Source organism: Trifolium pratense, linkage group LG6, assembly GCF_020283565.1.
Source record: "Trifolium pratense cultivar HEN17-A07 linkage group LG6, ARS_RC_1.1, whole genome shotgun sequence".
NCBI classification, from domain to species: domain Eukaryota; kingdom Viridiplantae; phylum Streptophyta; class Magnoliopsida; order Fabales; family Fabaceae; genus Trifolium; species Trifolium pratense.
Window position 1 is genome coordinate 39,849,934 of NC_060064.1, and position 20,629 is coordinate 39,870,562.

The window sequence follows — 20,629 nt, forward strand, 5'->3', positions numbered from 1 at the left end:
ACAAAAACATTCATCTTGTTTCAAAAATATAAAATAAATTGAAATTTAATTGTCAATCAAATATACTTCTACACTAGTTCCGTATCCCATGAATAATGTACTGACCATTAAGTGAAAAACTGTAGTAGACAAATAACCTACTAGTTTTTATTTGCATGCTAACATCATATTTTCAATTGAAACGGTAATTTAAATTAGAAGTCAAAACAATATACCTCTTTGAACACTAATATGCAGAGGGAACATATAAAAGATGATATGGTGAAATTATTAAAAATGTAAATATAATAGATGATAGCACACACATATATATAACAAAAGAATTATCATACACATATAGTATATTTCTCATACATCATTCTTGAAGAGTATTTTGATCTTTTCTTAAGTGGAAATGTGTATTCATGACTCGTGACAAAGGACCATATTAATTGACCAAATCATATAACAAACAAAAAATAATGGTGTTCTAATTTTATAAGGACCATATTGATAGACCAAAGAACCCATTTAGCCAAAGTTTTATAAAGTGGGGTGTAGTAATTAGAAACAAGAAACTCTAAAAAAAAAAAAAACATAAAACAATTACCAAAGACGGTTTCAACTAGGTAAAGTGAACTACATGTTACACACAACCATCTAGTTGAAAAAATTCACAAAACAATTTTAGTATAATAATTGCTTTTAAAACCAGTTCTCATCATTCAAAAGAAATCACCAACAACAACAAAGTCAAAATCAATGTGTTAAATAAACAGCACAAAATCATCAATAAATTAGAATCCACTCGTGAAACTGAAGCTACTAATTTCTCACTATATAATAAACAACCAAAAGATTAACCTAAAACAATAAATCCTAATAATAAAAGGAAAGAAATTAGAATTGAAACAAGAATAGCTAAGAATTGAAATCGAAAACCCATATGAGAAACATTGAAAACAATTGAAAAGAAAATAGAATCCAAAAAAACCCAAGAAATTGGAAGAAGATACCTACATATTATGAGAGGGAATCATCAAATCCGTCACACGCAACGAATCATGTCGATCTTGTCGAATACCTTATGAGAGGGAATCATCAAGTTAGTTCACGCAATGAAGGCGATGTCGTGGCAAGAGCAAGAACAAAGTCAAAATCATACTGTATCTCTTGTTTCAATTGCCTGAGAATAGAATGTGAAAAAGATAGATAGATAAACATACTGAATATAGAGCATTTAGAGCCACAAAAAATTGAACTGACATGTTTGAGTAATAAACAAAACTGCAATAATGTCAAACTTTATGGCTATACAATGCCGTTATTAATTCCTGGGAACTGCAACCCATCAGCATGTGAGCTCTGGTCACAGCTGCAAAAAGAACGAGATAAATTTACTCTAAGTTCTGTGTAAAATTCCAAGTATATCCTCTTAAATTAATATGTTAGCCACAATTCAATATAACTGGTTCAAAATCATCTCCCACACAATTCAAAAATATTTTTTGTTCCGTATACATTTAAAATATAGTAGAAGTAGATCAAACATTGTAAACCATAGACAACATAATATGCAAAACAACTTGAGTTAGTGAGCAGATTTTGGGTTCTCAATTTGAGAACAAAGGCATATACAATAAAGTGAAAGTTTACTGAAAAGAAATATTGGCATCACAAAAATTATATGAGACATGCATTGCAACCCTACCACAGTGTTATGAAACTTGTGATTGATAAAAATAAAAAAAATAAAAAAAAAAACCACTTTTATGGAAAAAATGAAAACAAAGTAAAGTTAGAAGAATGAAATGCAATAGAAATTATGTCAATTTTCCACACTGAAAATGGAAAAAAAATTAAAATATAATGGGAATGCGATGAATCTCACCATTAAATGTAGTATCTCAGATCACCTTTTTCAAATCACAAGTCACCCTCCTCTCTCTCAATCCCTCTCTTCCCCTCAAAATTCCTTCAAATTGAAGTCTCGTCTTTCTCAATTTTCAGCAACCGAATTTTCAGCCTAGAGGTTAATATGTTACGCGGGATGTTGTTTTGAGTGGAGGGGTATGAAAGTATTTCAATTTACATAAAAGGGTAAAGTAGGAAAAACAAAGCAGCATCTCCTAGATGGGGACAGACAAAAATAAAACCCAAACACAGGGAAAGTACAACTATGAACATCATAGTTACTATAGGCACATAAATACAAGGGAGAGTTATGGAAGTGAATTAAATGATAAACCATATTTTTTTACACTAGAAAAGAAAGAAAATATCACAAATTAATTAACTGATATGTTCTGCTTTCTATTTAGAAGAAGATATTAAGTAAAAAATATTTTAACATTTTTTTAGCACCAAGAAAATGAAAAGGATTATAACATTATTTGTTAAATTTCCCTATAGAAAGTCTCATTCCACAATTCCACATTAATCACAGAACAGAAACAAAAGACATTTTTATGAGTTGATCAAGAACGAAATTAATATTTCTATTGGTGCCTAAAAAGATCAGTTAAGAGTTTCAAAAATGAGATAGATTTTTCAATTGATACCTTGCTTTTGAATGACTTCTTCGCCTTCTTTCTTGTTCCAGAACCTCTCTGTTTCAGCTTTTTATCCTTCACGTCAGTCTGAAATAGCTCCCGCATTTCCACTAGCCAGGAAGAGTAAGGCTTTCGCAAAGGATTAGATTTCTTTTGAGGCTTCTTCACAATCTTACTAGAGTCTAGTGCCCTCTTGGTGGCCTTTACTGCTTTAGCACGTTGGTAAGCAAGATCGGCAAGTGTCAATCCAGCCTTTTCATTCTTTTATGTCCCCTTACCCTGCAATTTTATGCATTTCAATGTCAGTGGAACCGAAAGTGAGGAATAACAAATACAGTTAACAAGTAAGGAGTGTGTAGAAAATAATAGATGAATAATGCTCTGTGTTATTCCTCAGCTCAAAGCTGGTTTAAATAGAAAAAGTAAAATTAATTCTCTCCTTGAATTCAGGAGAAAATAGTTAATGACAAATAAAATGAAATAATAGATAAGTTTAGAATCTCCTAGAAATAACTAACTAGGAAACTAAATATTTTCCAACAAAGTGCTTACTTTTGGTTTGTCATCTTGCTCGTCATCCTCCAACATCTCTCTAGCTGCTTCCAACTTTCTGCGCTTCTTTCTTGGCAAATTTTTCTGCATCAAAAATATTTCCATCAAATAAACACAGTGTACATACAACCTTATGTACATTTTATATGTAACAAAACAAACTGATCTGTAAATGCACAACAAGATTGGGAAACACTACTTTGCACAACAAGATTGGGAAACACTTCTTACCTATCGTTCCAGCTTCCTCTTTTCCTTCAATTTTAGGTCTGCAGCTTGCTGGGCAATAACCACCTTATGAGAAGAACAGTCTTCCTTATCCAAGGATGCCTGTTAACATTCATTTTGTTTCTTATTAACACCAGACGTGAAATATAAAACAAAAACCAAGGAAATGCATAATAAATAGGCTCAAAGTGGGCAACTAAGGATGATTTCAAAACAATAAAAGAAATACCTACAAATGCCCCAACAATTTTTTCACATGATGCAAATCAATTTTCTCTTTGACATGGTCACAAGACAAGTTCTAGAATGTAATCCCATACAAGTTCTAGAATGTAATCCCATTATAAAGGCTCAAATCTAACATTTAGAAGTTAGTTCACAAAAAGATAGTCAACATAGCACATTATGCTAATTATTAGCTTTCAAAAGACAACCCCATTATTAACATTGAACAAGTCTGTCAAATAAAATTTTCAAGGGTCCCTTCGAAGACATAATCTCTATTTTTAAGAAAAACTTAATTAAAACAAGCCAGAAAATTCAATCACTGAGGCGAACGACATACCCCACACTAGTTCAGAGCATGGTCTTCAATGTAAAATATTCAACCAGGCACAAAAGTAAATAAGTGAGAGTAAAAGTGACTTCCCTGAGAAAGCTTTCAATCACTGAGGCGAACGACATATCTCACTTGGAGCAACCCATCCTCGTAATGTTTTGCATGTTGTCCCTTAACTATGAAAGTGGTGCCACCTTCTTTAGAAGCTTCAAGTGCTCCATCAAGAAAGTTCAAGTGCTCCATGAAGAAAGACTTGACTAACAGTATAAGGTCAAAGCCATCTTGAGCGCAACTTTCTGGGAAAAAGACGTTGAATTTCCTAAAAACGAAATCAAACATGCCAACATAATAATAAAACTATAATAATAAACTAAAATATAAAACAATGGACACGGGTTGCCTCCCACGAAACGCTTATTATTTAACAATGTGAGCCTGACGAAAGCCAAATAATCAATCAAGGGGATGTCCAAGGGCAAAGCGTTTTTAGATGCAAAATCTTAGTAATGGAGCTATATTATATTTATTTATTTATATATATATATATATATATATATATATATATATATATATATATATATCCTCATTCTCCTGCACAATAGAAACAGTCAAGGTGATAAGGATGAGATAAATCAATAACAAAAACTTGTACGAATGCCTATGAAATTGAAACAAAAAAAAAAAGTTAGATGCAATTACAATCTAATTACCTGAAAGTTATAAGAAACTTTTTATGTTTCAGGGTTACATTCTAAGTTTAAAAACATAGGTGAAACTGAGAATGGTCAATGAGAATTGAAAGAGATAGAATATATGAAGCAAAGCAGTTAAAGTTGAGAAGGGATTATAGAAAGGAAAACTATTTGAGAACTAATTTGCATATTCACCAAAAAAAAAAAAATGATAAACTAAACAGAGATTGGAATATAAAAAGGAAAACTATATATGTGTTGTGTGAAAAGTAAGAATAACAAAATATGTAAGTTGAAAAACAAAGGAAAAAGTATACATACAGAATTGTGAAAAATACCTAGAACAAGTCGACATGCCATCATTCCCACCGTATTGTTTGCAGTATAACTAGTACGTTCTACCAAAATACCATCGCCGACCTTCTTTTCATCAGTCTCTTAAATATTTTTCCAGATCCCACCCTTCTTTAGGACTTTCTCTAAACCGAATGTTTTTTGCATCTGCCAGCAACATCACAAGAAATCAATTTCAAAATGGAAAAAAATAGACATATCCGAGGATAAGACAAATGATGGAAATCTGAATTATGTCAAGACATATTATATTGATGTCTCCATGAAAGCTAGAATTGCTTCTCTCCTACTAAGTCTGAGGATTCATATATCATGATACTATAAATCTACTTCTATGGCTAGATCAATCGCTTATGACAACTAAAACCCACTAGCAACTTCATTCAAGTCTTATGACAACTAGAGCTGTAAAAAGGGCCTTAAGGGGCCGGCCCTTTAAGGGGCGGACCCACTAGCAACTTCATTCAAGTCATTGACAACTAAATGTTAGTTTTCCAATGCTTATCAAGATCCCCTAAAGCAAGAAGAAGATCATAATTGCAACATTCCCTAAAGATCAATTCAGCAAGTGTCGGGATATAATCAAGTAGATACTCTCCAGAAAGATTATTGTTTATTGGCTAGTGTGAAAATTGTAACTTTATAATACTTAAACCTTATGTATATCAGTCCTGATTGAATTACAACATGAAACCAGAATAGGGGGCCAAAACTTAAAAAATATATCATATTTCTAAGAACATTTCAATATTATGTTGGAGTACCAATCGCTAAGTGGCCACCGAAAAAATTTCTTCAATTGTGCCATTTGCTTCCAAAAAAAGTAACAATAATTCCTAAAGTAATTAATTTCCTAGATTTATAAGCATTCACAAAGATTGAGAAACTTTCTCTTCAAAAGATCTCAAATCACTCTGCCAATAGACATTTTCAGTTACCCTGGAAAAAAAACTGTCTTAAGCTCCTCTAATATTTGTTTCACATATTTACTATCAAAGAAAAAGAAACACATTCAAAAGCAAACAGACCAAAACTTTTTTCAGTTCATGTCAGAGAGTAAAGATAAACTAAACTTCTAATTTTAAGATTGAAGTGGAAAATATATTATGCAATTATCTATTGTAAGCCAAAATACACTGCAAAAACTTTAAAAATTGATGAAATACATTAAAAAAATTATATGAAGCATTGATACATGGATACCTTGGCAAACGTTGAATGTTTAATCACTTTATATTTGGCTTAGTCGTGATAGATAAGGGGAGATTCTATGAAATATGAAAGTGTGTGTAAAATAATTAAGAGATACATATCTTGTCGCCAGAGGCCGTTCAGGATGTCCCAAGATGTGAATTGTTGATATAGTCTGAAAAATCGCCTACCACAGTCCCTGGAAGGAAACATTGTTTTGATGAGTCTTCAATCTGTTTTGATGACTCTTCAAATCTAAACGCTATTCTACTTTCTCACATCAATCTGTTTTGAAAAACTAATAAACACCACAATTTCTTAATGAATAAATAATAAATTTTATTAGGCTTTAATGCACTTTTGATCCCTCTATTTTGAAAAATCTGAACTTTTGAGCCCCCTATTTTAAAACTCAACTTTTTAATCCCCTATTTTGAAAAACCTGAACTTTTGATCCCCCTATTTTAAAAGCTAACTTTTTGACCCCCCAATTTTGAAAAACTTGAACTTTTGATCCTCTATTTTAGATTTTTCTGAATTTTAGTCTCTGAACTCAATTTGGTCAATTTTTTGCTGATGTGTCAAGCTCATTAATGACGTGGCAGTGTCCATGTTGACAAAACATTTTCATGTCTTTAATTTTTTTACACCAAATATTTTTAAAGTATTAAAAAAAAAAAAAAAATTAATTATTTAATAATAATTGAAAAACTAGTAAAATTAACCTCTATACATATATATAATTAAAAATCCTTACCAAAAAATATATAGTATACAATTAAAAATCATTAAATTACCCAAAAGAAATTAACGATCAAGAACAAAGTCAATGAACGATTCAGAGGGAGCGAACAAAGACGAAGGATGTTAACACGAGAGTGATGATTTGTGTTTCTGAATTCTTAGGGTTCCATGATTTTCCTTTTCTGACTTCTTTGAGGAATTTACTGATTTTTAGTTATATTGATATAATGTAAAGAAGTTTATTTTAGTTATTATTATATAATGTAAAGAGGTTTATTTTATTGTTTTAATACTTTTAAAATATTTTATTTTTAAAAAAGATTAATGACATGGAAATGTTTTGTCCACATGGAAACTGCCACATCATTAATGAGCTTGACACATCCACAAAATTTTGACCAAATTGAGTTGGGGATTAAAATTCAGAAAAATGTAAAATAAGGGGATCAAAAAGTTGGCTTTTAAAATAGGGGGATCAAAAGTTCAGGTTTTTCAAAATAGGGGATCAAAAAGTTGACTTTTAAAATAGGGGGATCAAAAAGTTGACTTTTAAAATAGGGAGATCAAAAGTGCATTAAAGCCATTTTATTATGAATATCATTACTATGTTTATGTGTCTGACTTTTTATTAATCAGTTAATTATTGAGAACAAAAAACGAAATTAATTTGTATTGTAGAAGACAATAGAAAGCAAAGTGTATACCAAAAATAATAGAAAGCAATGAAAAGAAATCAACACCGAACCGATCTGCAATAGCGCCTACAACCCCAACAGCTCCCACCGCATCACTCGTCTGCGCCGCTCCGACACGGCTAGTAGCAGTGACCTCGATGTTTCCACGCCGTGCCACAATAGCGGCCGCTTTTAACAACAGAGTTCACAACTATGCAATATGAATCTTGTGTTTGGAATAGTACTTTAGCATAAATGCTATGTGACAATTTTTAAGTTTTGCTTTTAGTTTTACTCGAAAAATTGGTTGTATTCAAGGGTTGTCTGACACCATATACATACATTTGACTTAAAGTTAAAAATTTAGTATTGCCTAGCTACTATATGTTTAAAATAGTGCTAACTTATCTTTTTGTATACAAACCGCATAAGTGAGAATTTCAAGGAGTATACATACCCGAGGAGAGAGTCCAAGGAGTATATCTTCTAGCTACTAATTCCAATTCAAAGGCTAACACTTATTCAATTCCTAAACACTCGAGCCTAAAAGTTACAGCGCCAAAGACAAGAAAAGAAAAATAGTTGACTACGAAGTGCAAACTCAGAGCAGCCACCGAACTAAATGAAAATGAAAAATGCTTGTAGTATACATTACCCAAACACATAATTCAGATACAGGAAAATTTATTTAGTTTGAACTGAAAAGTTTAAAATAGTTTAATAAGTATAGGACAAGGCAAATAAGTATGGTTAGGCTATTCAGAATTCGACCACTGTCAGCTCTATCCCTTAAAACACATTAAATACATGGCATAGCTGAGTTGAGGTGCAAGTAGATTAGCTGAGTTGACGTTCAAATAGATCTAAGGGTTACATCCCTACATAAAAATTAACTAACAAGATGTAGCCAACAAAGGACTAGCCGTTGGCTCTCTCAGCCAAAGCTTATTTCCCCTAAGTTTTAACGTTTTTCACAGTAGGCTATACTTGACCAAAAAAAAAAACCAGTTCACACACCTCAAAGAAAGAACAATAAACATGATTCCAATTCAAAAAACATGGCTTACCAAAAACAGGAGCAGTAGCTGCCAAAATGGCCAGAGTTGAAGCCTTGCTAGCTAAGAAAGCTGCACGTAACGAAACTGTGCTTATTAGGAATGAATGAATGATAGATCAAATATAGATGTTGTGGATATGCATTGTTCACTTGCTTCATATCCATGGAAACAAGGACTTCTAGATAAACGAGTGATAAAATTCATTCTCACTGTGATCTTATTCCCCCATAAAAATTCATCAGCCTCAATTCCTTCCGCCCAATGATCTTACCTACTGATACTATTCTGTCTCCATCTTAAGCCAGGAGTGTAATGGTTGAACTCTAGCACCACTGTGTCTGCAGCATTCAACATATTTATCATCATATAAACTATAATTAAATCTTAAGAAAACCATTTCAGGGATTGGATATAAATATAACAAGGCTCGTACGATAATTCTTGAAATTTTCATCTTAGCATCCTATGTAAATTTTTTATAAAACTACACCAAAGGTCCTTTCATTTAATTTAAAGTTTCAAACATGTTCATGTTTTATTTTTCATTTAAAATTCAGGTCCTTGACATAGTTGGGACTGGAAAGTGTCCACTGTGTTGGCGGAAATGATGACATACAATAATAATGTTCTAGGCAATTATATTCTCCCCAATAAAGTAATAATAGTGGTCAATCTAGAATAGCAAGTAGTCCACATTTAGACATATTTTCCAGAATATAATAATAATAGTGGTCAATCTCAAATCAGCATACAATAATAATGTTTATTCTATCATCAAAATTCCTAGGCAATTACTTTATTAACTCACCATTACTATGCCAGCGACTAGAATTTTCATTTGATTCCAAGTGACCAACAACACCAGATCACCAACCTGCCATAACGGTAGAAAGTTATTTCAGGTTAATAAAATCATACTAATATGAAGTCTAATAAGTCTTTTTTACTGATAAAGGTATTGGAGAATGGAGATTAAAATTTAGAAGTGTACAAAACCAGAAGCAGAAGCATTTAAACGTGCAAAACCAGAACGTATATTTATGCAAAAATGCAATGTGCACAACCAGGAACCAGAACTAAATGAATTTAAATGTGCAGAACCATAACGCAATTATGCATAAACAAGAACTCAATGAAGAACATTACTCATGCAACCAACACAACTTCATTAAAACAAAACCTTGAATCTAAAAGGATGTTGACAGTGATAATGAGAACTGTACCTTTCAGCATGCAAATCTTTCTTTCAATTCTTAAATGTGGTTCTGCACTTCAGGGAGCACAAAGGCTTGAGTAAATCCACCGGAGTCAATCTGAATAGAAAAAGACAGAATTAGAAAGTATCGAACTTACAAACTCTATTTTGGGAATCTACTATATTGAAATTTGCATATACACTAAAAAATCCAAATGTGAAAATTTGAGTGAGGATATGAACGAACCAATACCAATCAATACAATAAGAGTGAAAAAATAAATGACTTTGAAGAGGCTGAACATGCAGTATTTCTTCCTTACTTAAACACCTGAAAACATAACCATATTGTTTTTAAAGAAAAGAGATATATAATCTTATCTGTTCTAAGTGGAAAGAAATAACACCAATTCTCAAAACTCGAAAATAGCAAGTATTATTCAAAGATACCCACTCTAGTTTATAAATTATGTTCAAAGTCAAAGTATTACAGCCCTATATCGCTATAGAAAAAAACACGCGCTTTTAGTGGGCTTTTTAAGCCATTTAGCGGGGGTTTACAACCTGCGCGGATGGTTTTGCGGGAGTTTTGAAAACTGCCGCTTATTAGAATCCCATAGTATATCTGCGGGGGATTTCAAATCCAATCGTTGATAAAAAATCCAATCCATCCATTATGGTATTTTAATGGATGGATATTCATCCGATCCATCTACTAAATTTTTTTTATTTTTTAAAAGCATATTAATTTATTAATTAAGTAGATTATTTCATATTTTAAAAACAATTTTTTTTTCATTTTTTAATGAATTAATGTAAAAAGTAAAACAACCCAAAGACTAAGCCCAAACATTATTTAGGTAAGCCCAAATCTTTTTTAAGCCCCTATTTTTATTTATTTAATAATAGAATTTAATAAATAATAATTTAAGGTGGTGGTGGCAGCCGGTCAATGGCGGGACCTCCGGCGCAGGCGCGGCGGGCCACGGCGGCGGTGCAGATTTTCAGGCAATCCACAGCGGCGGCCGGCAGAGCTCCGGCAGCCAACCACCACCTTCCACCTCTCTTTTTTATTTTAATTTTATAATAGATATAATATTTCAATTATTATTTTGTTTTAAAATTTTAAAAAAACCTGTTTTCTTATATTAAAAAATCTGTTTTTTGTTTTTCTTTTATAATAAAAAATTATGATTTTTTTAATAATTAAAATCAGTATTTTATTTTAAACAAATAAATTAGTTTTAAAATTTAATCATTTTTTAAATAATAAAAAAATAAATAAAAAACCAATCCATTGGATTTTAAAATTAAGGTGGATGGATCCAATCCACTCCATTAACTAAATGGATGGATTTGATCCGATCCATTAACTAATTTTTTTACTTATGGATGGATAATGGATAAATGGATTTTTTTGACACCGGTAGGGATTTGGATAACCGCTGGTATCCTGTTCCAAATGCGGCGGTTGGGGTCGCGGAAGTTTCAAACCCCCGCAATTGATAAATTTGTGTAAAATAATACAAAACCAGATTTGCGGTGGAAATGGTTAAATTTGTGTAAAAAAATATATATCACAACCAAAACATTGATTACAAATATAATCTCAATGACATAAAAAATAAACACTTACCAAATGATGAATGAAAATTGAATCATTTTATGGTGGTGTGTCTTCTAAGTATCATAATAAATAAAAGTATATATAACATGTACGAGTTTATCTTAAATCACACATACCAACATAAGCAAAGAATGGTCCTGTCAAAAAAAAAAAAACATAAGCAAAGAATGGCAGCAACAATTGCAGGTGGGATAGATGCGAAAACTGTTCCAAATTTCCTAAATCGTGAAAGAAATGTTAGTAATTACTGAATCAAATTACAAACTTATCGTGTTTAACTGACTCACCAAAAAATGAAGAGAAAATCATGAATCCAGCAGACATCTGCACAACTCTTCTACTGCCAACACACGTCAAAGCCAATAGACCTGCATTTTCACTGTTGGGAAAACAAATAAAAATCACTTTGATTCCTTTACGTTAACAAGAAAGTAGTGCTTGATTGCTTAGTAAAGAATACAAACAGAATAATTTCAGCCTTACACAGACACGGACGATCCACTAATTGTTCCAAACAATTCTGATAACAGAATGCCGACTCCCTAACAAGCATAAATAAGATACTTGAAAGTGAAAGTTCTACTTTGATTACTAGGTGAAAATCATCATTACAATCAAATCAATTATGAACTTTTATCATTATTAGTTATCAAGATTATCATTTATAAAGCAAGATTTAGTCATATATTTGTACCTACCAACCAATACCCCGACTAAGAATAGAAGGCAGTAATGGTGTTGCACTTGCTTACCTATATACAAACATTAAAGCTCCACTAGACTGTGAACCAAAAACACAGAATATACAATTTAAGAAAATCATTTTCACAAGAAAGAATAACAATTAATCAGAAACCAAATCCTATTACAATTTAAGAAAATCATTTTCACAAGAAAGAATAACAATTAATCAGAAACCAAATACTATTCCAATTTTAAAAAGAGAAAATCAATGAATGGATATAATTCAATCTCATTCGCTAAAGTATAAAGACACTAGGTGGATGCAACTTGAAGGAACTCTGCCTGGGACACAAATACTAGAAAATAAGCTCCAGCAGACCAATCTCTATACACTTAGCAACCTACACCAACACAAGCATCAATGTTGAAATTTTAGTTGATCAATGTTGAAATTCTAGTTGATCAATGTTGAACATGACCAGTGTAAGTGTAAATACGAGTAAAAGGCTTACCCCTGGAAAACCAATGGAACTCGTGTCACCATCCAATCACAGATACGGTAAAGCTTTAGTTCCACTCTTTACCACAGTCACTGTAAACAAAAACCAATTTCCAATCAAATCAATTATGAACTTTTATCATTATTAGTTATCAAGATTATCATTTATAAAGCAAGATTTAGTCATATATTCGTACCTACCAACCAATACCCCGACTAAGAATAGAAGGCAGTAATGGTGTTGCACTTGCTTACCTATATACAAAAATTAAAGCTCCACTAGACTGTGAACCAAAAACACAGAATATACAATTTAAGAAAATCATTTTCACAAGAAAGAATAACAATTAATCAGAAACCAAATCCTATTCCAATTTTAAAAAGAGAAAATCAATGAATGGATATAATTCAATCTCATTCGCTAAAGTATAAAGACACTAGGTGGATGCAACTTGAAGGAACTCTGCCTGGGACACAAATACTAGAAAATAAGCTCCAGCAGACCAATCTCTATACACTTAGCAACCTAAACCAACACAAGCATCAATGTTGAAATTTTAGTTGATCAATGTTGAAATTCTAGTTGATCAATGTTGAACATGACCAGTGTAAGTGTAAATACGAGTAAAAGGCTTACCCCTGGAAAACCAATGGAACTCGTGTCACCATCCAATCACAGATACGGTAAAGCTTTAGTTCCACTCTTTACCACAGTCACTGTAAACAAAAACCAATTTCCAATCAAATCAATTATGAACTTTTATCATTATTAGTTATCAAGATTATCATTTATAAAGCAAGATTTAGTCATATATTCGTACCTACCAACCAATACCCCGACTAAGAATAGAAGGCAGTAATGGTGTTGCACTTGCTTACCTATATACAAAAATTAAAGCTCCACTAGACTGTGAACCAAAAACACAGAATATACAATTTAAGAAAATCATTTTCACAAGAAAGAATAACAATTAATCAGAAACCAAATCCTATTCCAATTTTAAAAAGAGAAAATCAATGAATGGATATAATTCAATCTCATTCGCTAAAGTATAAAGACACTAGGTGGATGCAACTTGAAGGAACTCTGCCTGGGACACAAATACTAGAAAATAAGCTCCGGCAGACCAATCTCTATACACTTAGCAACCTACACCAACACAAGCATCAATGTTGAAATTTTAGTTGATCAATGTTGAAATTCTAGTTGATCAATGTTGAACATGACCAGTGTAAGTGTAAATACGAGTAAAAGGCTTACCCCTGGAAAACCAATGGAACTCGTGTCACCATCCAATCACAGATACGGTAAAGCTTTAGTTCCACTCTTTACCACAGTCACTGTAAACAAAAACCAATTTCCAATCAAATCAATTATGAACTTTTATCATTATTAGTTATCAAGATTATCATTTATAAAGCAAGATTTAGTCATATATTCGTACCTACCAACCAATACCCCGACTAAGAATAGAAGGCAGTAATGGTGTTGCACTTGCTTACCTATATACAAAAATTAAAGCTCCACTAGACTGTGAACCAAAAACACAGAATATACAATTTAAGAAAATCATTTTCACAAGAAAGAATAACAATTAATCAGAAACCAAATCCTATTCCAATTTTAAAAAGAGAATATCAATGAATGGATATAATTCAATCTCATTCGCTAAAGTATAAAGACACTAGGTGGATGCAACTTGAAGGAACTCTGCCTGGGACACAAATACTAGAAAATAAGCTCCGGCAGACCAATCTCTATACACTTAGCAACCTACACCCACACAAGCATCAATGTTGAAATTTTAGTTGATCAATGTTGAAATTCTAGTTGATCAATGTTGAACATGACCAGTGTAAGTGTAAATACGAGTAAAAGGCTTACCCCTGGAAAACCAATGGAACTCGTGTCACCATCCAATCACAGATACGGTAAAGCTTTAGTTCCACTCTTTACCACAGTCACTGTAAACAAAAACCAATTTCCAATAATCATCTGAAATTCAAAAGGTTATCAAAATTTTCATCTTTATTACCTTTGCAATAAGTAAATTTGAGCAGGAGTTAACAAGAGTTAAAGGCTGCTAAGAGTTACCAGGTTTGCCAATTGCTAAGAGTCATTAATAAACTGAATTTCCCTATTTCATCTCAGTATTATTCTCTTCAACATACTTTACTTTAGTTTTCAATATTATTCTGCCATAAACCATCAGATAGATAAACATACTGAATATAGAGCATTTAGAGCCACAAAAAATTGAACGGACATGTTTGAGTAATAAACAAAACTGCAATAATGTCAAACTTTATGGCTATATAATGCCGTTATTAATTCCTGGGAACTGCAACCCATCAGCATGTGAGCTCTGGTCACAGCTGCAAAAAGAACGAGATAAATTTACTCTAAGTTCTGTGTAAAATTCCAAGTATATCCTCTTAAATTAATATGTTAGCCACAGTTCAATATAACTGGTTCAAAATCATCTCCCACACAATTCAAATATATTTTTTGTTCCGTATACGTTTAAAATATAGTAGAAGTAGATCAAACATTGTAAACCATAGACAACATAATATGCAAAACAACTGGAGTTAGTGACCAGATTTTGGGTTCTCAATTTGAGAACAGAAGCATATACAATAAAGTGAAAGTTTACTGAAAAGAAATATTGACATCACAAAAATTATATCAGACATGCATTGCAACCCTACCACAGTGTTATGAAACTTGTGATTGATAAAAAAAAACCACTTTTATGGTAAAAATGAAAACAAAGTAAAGTTAGAAGAATGAAATGCAATAGAAATTATGTCAATTTTCCACACTGAAAATGGAAAAAAATAACAATATAATGGGAACGCGATGAATCTCACCGTTAAATGTAGTATCTCAGATCACCTTTTTCAAATCACAAGTCACCCTCCTCTCTCTCAATCCCTCTCTTCCCCTCAAAATTCCTTCAAATTGAAGTCTCATCTTTCTCAATTTTCAGCAACCGAATTTTCAGCCTAGAGGTTAATATGTTACGTGGGATGTTGTTTTGAGTGGAGGGGTATGAAAGTATTTCAATTTACATAAAAGGGTAAAGTAGGAAAAACAAAGCAGCATCTCCTAGATGGGGACAGACAAAAATAAAACCCAAAACACAGGGAAACTACAACTATGAACATCATAGTTACTATAGGCACATAAATACAAGGGAGAGTTATGGAAGTGAATTAAATGATAAACCATATTTTTTTACACTAGAAAAGAAAGAAAATATCACAAATTTATTAACTGATATGTTCTGCTTTCTATTTAGAAGAAGATATTAAGTAAAAAATATTTTGACATTTTTTTAGCACCAAGAAAATGAAAAGGATTATATCATTATTTGTTAAGTTTCCCTATAGAAAGTCTCATTCCACAACTCCACATTAATCACAGAACAGAAACAAAAGACATTTTTATGAGTTGATCAAGAACGAAATTAATATTTCTATTGGTACCTAAAAAGATCAGATAAGAGTTTCAAAAATGAGATAGATTTTTCAATTGATACCTTGCTTTTGAATGACTTCTTCGCCTTCTTTCCTGTTCCAGAACCTCTCTGTTTCGGCTTTTTATCCTTCACGTCAGTCTGGAATAGCTCCCGCATTTCCTCTAGCCAGGAAGAGTAAGGCTTTCGCAAAGGATTAGATTTATTAGATTTCTTTTGAGGCTTCTTCACAATCTTACTAGAGTCTAGTGCCCTATTGGTGGCCTTAACTGCTTTAGCACGTTGGTAAGCAAGATCGGCAAGTGTCAATCCAGCCTTTTCATTCTTTTATGTCCCCTTACCCTGCAATTTTATGCATTTCAATTTCAGTGGAACCGAAAGTGAGGAATAACAAATACAGTCAACAGGTAAGGAGTGTGTAGAAAATAATAGATGAATAATGTTCTGTGTTATTCCTCAGCTCAAAACTAGTTTAAATAGAAAGAGTAAAATTAATTCTCTCCTTGAATTCAGGAGAAAATAGTTAATGAGAAATAAAATGAAATAATAGATGAGTTTAGAATCTCCTAGAAATAACTAACTAGGAAACTAAATATTTTCCAACAAAGTGCTTACTTTTGGTTTGTGATCTTGCTCGTCATCCTCCAACATCTCTCTAGCTGCTTCCAACTTTCTGCGCTTCTTTCTTGGCAAATTTTTCTGCATCAAAAATATTTCCATCAAATAAACAGAGTGTACATACAACCTTATGTACATTTTATATGTAACAAAACAAACTGATCTGTAAATGCACAACAAGATTGGGAAACACTACTTTGCACAACAAGATTGGGAAACACTTCTTACCTATCGTTCCCGCTTCCTCTTTTCCTTCAATTTTAGGTCTGCAGCTTGCTGGGCAATAACCACCTTATGAGAAGAACAGTCTTCCTTATCCAAGGATGCCTGTTAACATTCATTTTGTTTCTTATTAACACCAGACGAGAAATATAAAACAAAAACCAAGGAAATGCATAATAAATAGGCTCAAAGTGGGCAACTAAGGATGATTTCAAAACAATAAAAGAAATACCTACAAATGCCCCAACAATTTTTTCACATGATGCAAATCAATTTTCTCTTTGACATGGTAACAAGACAAGTTCTAGAATGTAATCCCATACAAGTTCTAGAATGTAATCCCATTATAAAGGCTCAAATCTCACATTTAGAAGTTAGTTCACAAAAAGATAGTCAACATAGCACATTATCAACATTGAACAAGTCTGTCAAATAAAATTTTCAAGGGTCCCTTCAAAGACATAATCTCTATTTTTAAGAAAAACTTAATTAAAACAAGCCAGAAAATTCAATCACTGAGGCGAACGACTTACCCCACACTAGTTCAGAGCATGGTCTTCAATGTAAAATATTCAACCAGGCACAAAAGTAAATAAGTGAGAGTAAAAGTGACTTCCCTGGGAAAGCTTTCAATCACTGAGGCGAACGACATATCTCACTTGGAGCAACCCTTCCTCGTAATGTTTTGCATGTTGTCCCTTAACTATGAAAGTGGTGCCACCTTCTTTAGAAGCTTCAAGTGCTCCATCAAGAAAGACTTGACTAACAGTATAAGGTCAAAGCCATCTTGAGCGCAACTTTCTGGGAAAAAGACGTTGAATTTCCTAAAAACGAAATCAAATAAATCTAATCCTTTGCGAAAGCGTTTTTAGATGCAAAATCTTAGTAATGGAGCTATATTATATTTGAGAAAAGGAGTGTGTAATAAATGTAAAGTATTTTATTTATATTAATAAGAAAACAGAGCAGCATCTCCTAGGTAGTATAATATATATATATATATATATATATATATATATATATATATATATATATATATATATATATATATATATCCTCATTCTCCTGCACAATAGAAACAGTCAAGGTGATAAGGATGCGATAAATCAATAACAAAAACTTGTATGAATGCCTAAGAAATTGAAACAAAAAAAAAAGTTAGATGCAATTACAATCTAATTACCTGAAAGTCATAAGAAACTTTTTATGTTTCAGGGTTACATTCTAAGTTTAAAAACATAGGTGAAACTGAGAATGGTCAATGAGAATTGAAAGAGATAGACTATATGAAGCAAAGCAGTTAAAGTTGAGAAAGGGAAATAGAAAGGAAAACTATTTGAGAACTAATTTGCATATTCACCAAAAAAAAATGATAAACTAAATAGAGATTGGAATATAAAAAGGAAAACTATATATGTGTTGTGTGAAAAGTAAGAAAAACAAAATATGTAAGTTGAAAAACAAAGGAAAAAATATACATACAGAATTGTGAAAAATACCTAGAGCAAGTCGACAATGCCATCATTCCCACCGTATTGTTTGCAGTATAACTAGTACGTTCTACCAAAATATCATCGGCGACCTTCTTTTCATCAGTCCCATAAATATTTTTCCAGATCCCACCCCCCTTCTTTAGGACTTTCTCTAAACCGAATGCTTTTTGCATCTGCCAGCAACATCACAAGAAATCAATTTCAAAATGGAAAAAAGAAATAGACATATCCGAGGATAAGACAAATGATGGAAATCTGAATTATGTCAAGACATATTATATTGATGTCTCCATGCAGGCTAGAATTGCTTCTCTCCTACTAAGTCTGAGGATTCATATATCATGGTACGTACTATAAATCTACTTCTATGGCTAGATCAATGGCTTATGACAACTAAAACCCACTAGCAACTACATTCATGTCTTATGACAACTAAATGTTGGTTTTCCAATGCATATCAAGATCTCCTAAAGCAAGAAGAAGATCATAATTTCAACATTCCCAAAAGATCAATTCAGCAAGTGTCGGGATATAATCAAGTAGATACTCTCCAGAAAGATTATTGTTTATGGCTAGTGTGAAAATTGTAACTTTATAATACTTAAACCTTATGTATATCAGTCCTGATTGAATTACAACATGAAACCAGAATAGGGGGCCACAACTTAAAAAATATATCTTATGTCTAAGAACATTTCAATATTATGTTGGAGTACCAATCGCTAAATGGCCACTGAAAAAATTTCTTCAATTGTGCCATTTGCTTCCAAAAAAAGTAACAATAATTCCTAAAGTAATTAATTTCCTAGATTTATAAGCATTCACAAAGATTGAGAAACTTTCTCTTCAAAAGATCTCAAATCACTCTGCCAAAAGACATTTTCAGTTACCCTGGAAAAAAAACTGTCTCAAGCTCCTCTAATATTTGTTTCACATATTTACTATCAAAGAAAAAGAAACACATTCAAAAGCAAACAGACCAAAACTTTTTTCAGTTCATGTCAGAGAGTAAAGATAAACTAAACTTCTAATTTTAAGATTGAAGTGGAAAATATATTATGCAATTATCTATTGTAAGCCTAAATACACCGCAAAAACTTTAAAAAATTGATGAAATACATTAAAAAAATTATATGAAGCATTGATACATGGATACCTTGGCAAACATTGAATGTTTAATCACTTTATATTTGGCGTAGTCGTGATAGATAAGGGGAGATTCTATGAAATATGACAGAGTGTGTAAAATAATTAAGAGATACATATCTTATCGCTAGAGGCCGTTCAGGATGTCCCAAGATGTGAATTGTTGATATAGTATGAAAAATCGCCTGCCCCAATCCCTGGAAGGAAACATTGTTTTGATGAGTCTTCAATCTGTTTTGATGACTCTTCAATCTAAATGCTATTCTACTTTCTCACATCAATCTGTTTTGAAAAAATAATAAACACCACAATTTCTTAATGAATAAATAATAAATTTTATTAGGCTTTAATGCACTTTTGATCCATCTTTTTTGAAAAATCTGAACTTTTAATCCCCCTATTTTGAAAAACCTGAACTTTTGATCCCCTATTTTAAAAGCCAACTTTTTGACTCCCTATTTTGAAAAACTTTAACTTTTGATCCTCTATTTTAGATTTTTCTGATTTTTAGTCTCCGAACTCAATTTGGTCAATTTTTTGCTGATGTGTCAAGCTCATTAATGACGTGACAGTGTCCATGTTGACAAAACATTTTCATGTCTTTAATTTTTTTACACCAAATTTTTGTTAAAGTATTAAAAAAATAAAAAATTAATAATTAATTAATAATAATTGAAAAAACAGTAAAATTAACCTCTATACATATATATAATTAAAAATCCTTACCAAAAAATATATAGTATATAATTAAAAATCATTAAATTACCCAAAAGAAATTAACGATTAAGAACAAAGTCAATGAACGATTGAGAGGGAGCGAACAAAGACGAAGGATGTTAACACGAGCGTGATGATTTGTGTTTCTGAATTCTTAGGGTTCCATGATTTTCCTTTTCTGACTTCTTTGAGGAATTTACTGATTTTCAGTTATATTGATATAATGTAACGAAATTTATTTTAGTTATTATTATATAATGTAAAGAGGTTTATTTTATTGTTTTAATACTTTTAAAATATTTGATTTTTAAAAAAGATTAATGACATGGAAATGTTTTGTCTACATTGAAACTGCCACATCAT

At 31.9% G+C, this 20,629-nt stretch overlaps 2 long non-coding RNA genes across 6 annotated transcripts in view; both read right to left on the reverse strand.

The window, feature by feature from the left end:
• Nucleotides 1-20,629, reverse strand: part of LOC123888572 — a 41,749-nt gene that overhangs the window by 15,709 nt on the left and 5,411 nt on the right. For 4 of the 5 annotated variants that reach the window (XR_006802201.1, XR_006802200.1, XR_006802199.1 and 1 more), the window contains 12 exons: nucleotides 18,410-19,746; nucleotides 16,917-17,734; nucleotides 16,686-16,769; nucleotides 16,134-16,412; nucleotides 14,474-14,964; nucleotides 14,034-14,362; nucleotides 13,850-13,929; nucleotides 13,410-13,738; nucleotides 13,226-13,305; nucleotides 12,786-13,114; nucleotides 12,602-12,681; nucleotides 12,100-12,490 (listed from right to left, as the gene is read on the reverse strand). This is a non-coding gene — a long non-coding RNA (uncharacterized LOC123888572). The remainder of the gene's footprint in view (nucleotides 1-12,099; nucleotides 12,491-12,601; nucleotides 12,682-12,785; nucleotides 13,115-13,225; nucleotides 13,306-13,409; nucleotides 13,739-13,849; nucleotides 13,930-14,033; nucleotides 14,363-14,473; nucleotides 14,965-16,133; nucleotides 16,413-16,685; nucleotides 16,770-16,916; nucleotides 17,735-18,409; nucleotides 19,747-20,629) is intronic. The other variant, XR_006802203.1, reaches the window with a different exon arrangement.
• On the reverse strand, nucleotides 5,389-11,712 carry LOC123888574. The gene is made up of 8 exons (XR_006802205.1): nucleotides 11,693-11,712; nucleotides 11,522-11,542; nucleotides 10,026-10,109; nucleotides 9,807-9,896; nucleotides 9,392-9,457; nucleotides 8,855-8,921; nucleotides 8,593-8,652; nucleotides 5,389-6,306 (listed from the first exon to the last, which is right to left on the reverse strand). It is a non-coding gene; the product is annotated as an uncharacterized LOC123888574 (long non-coding RNA).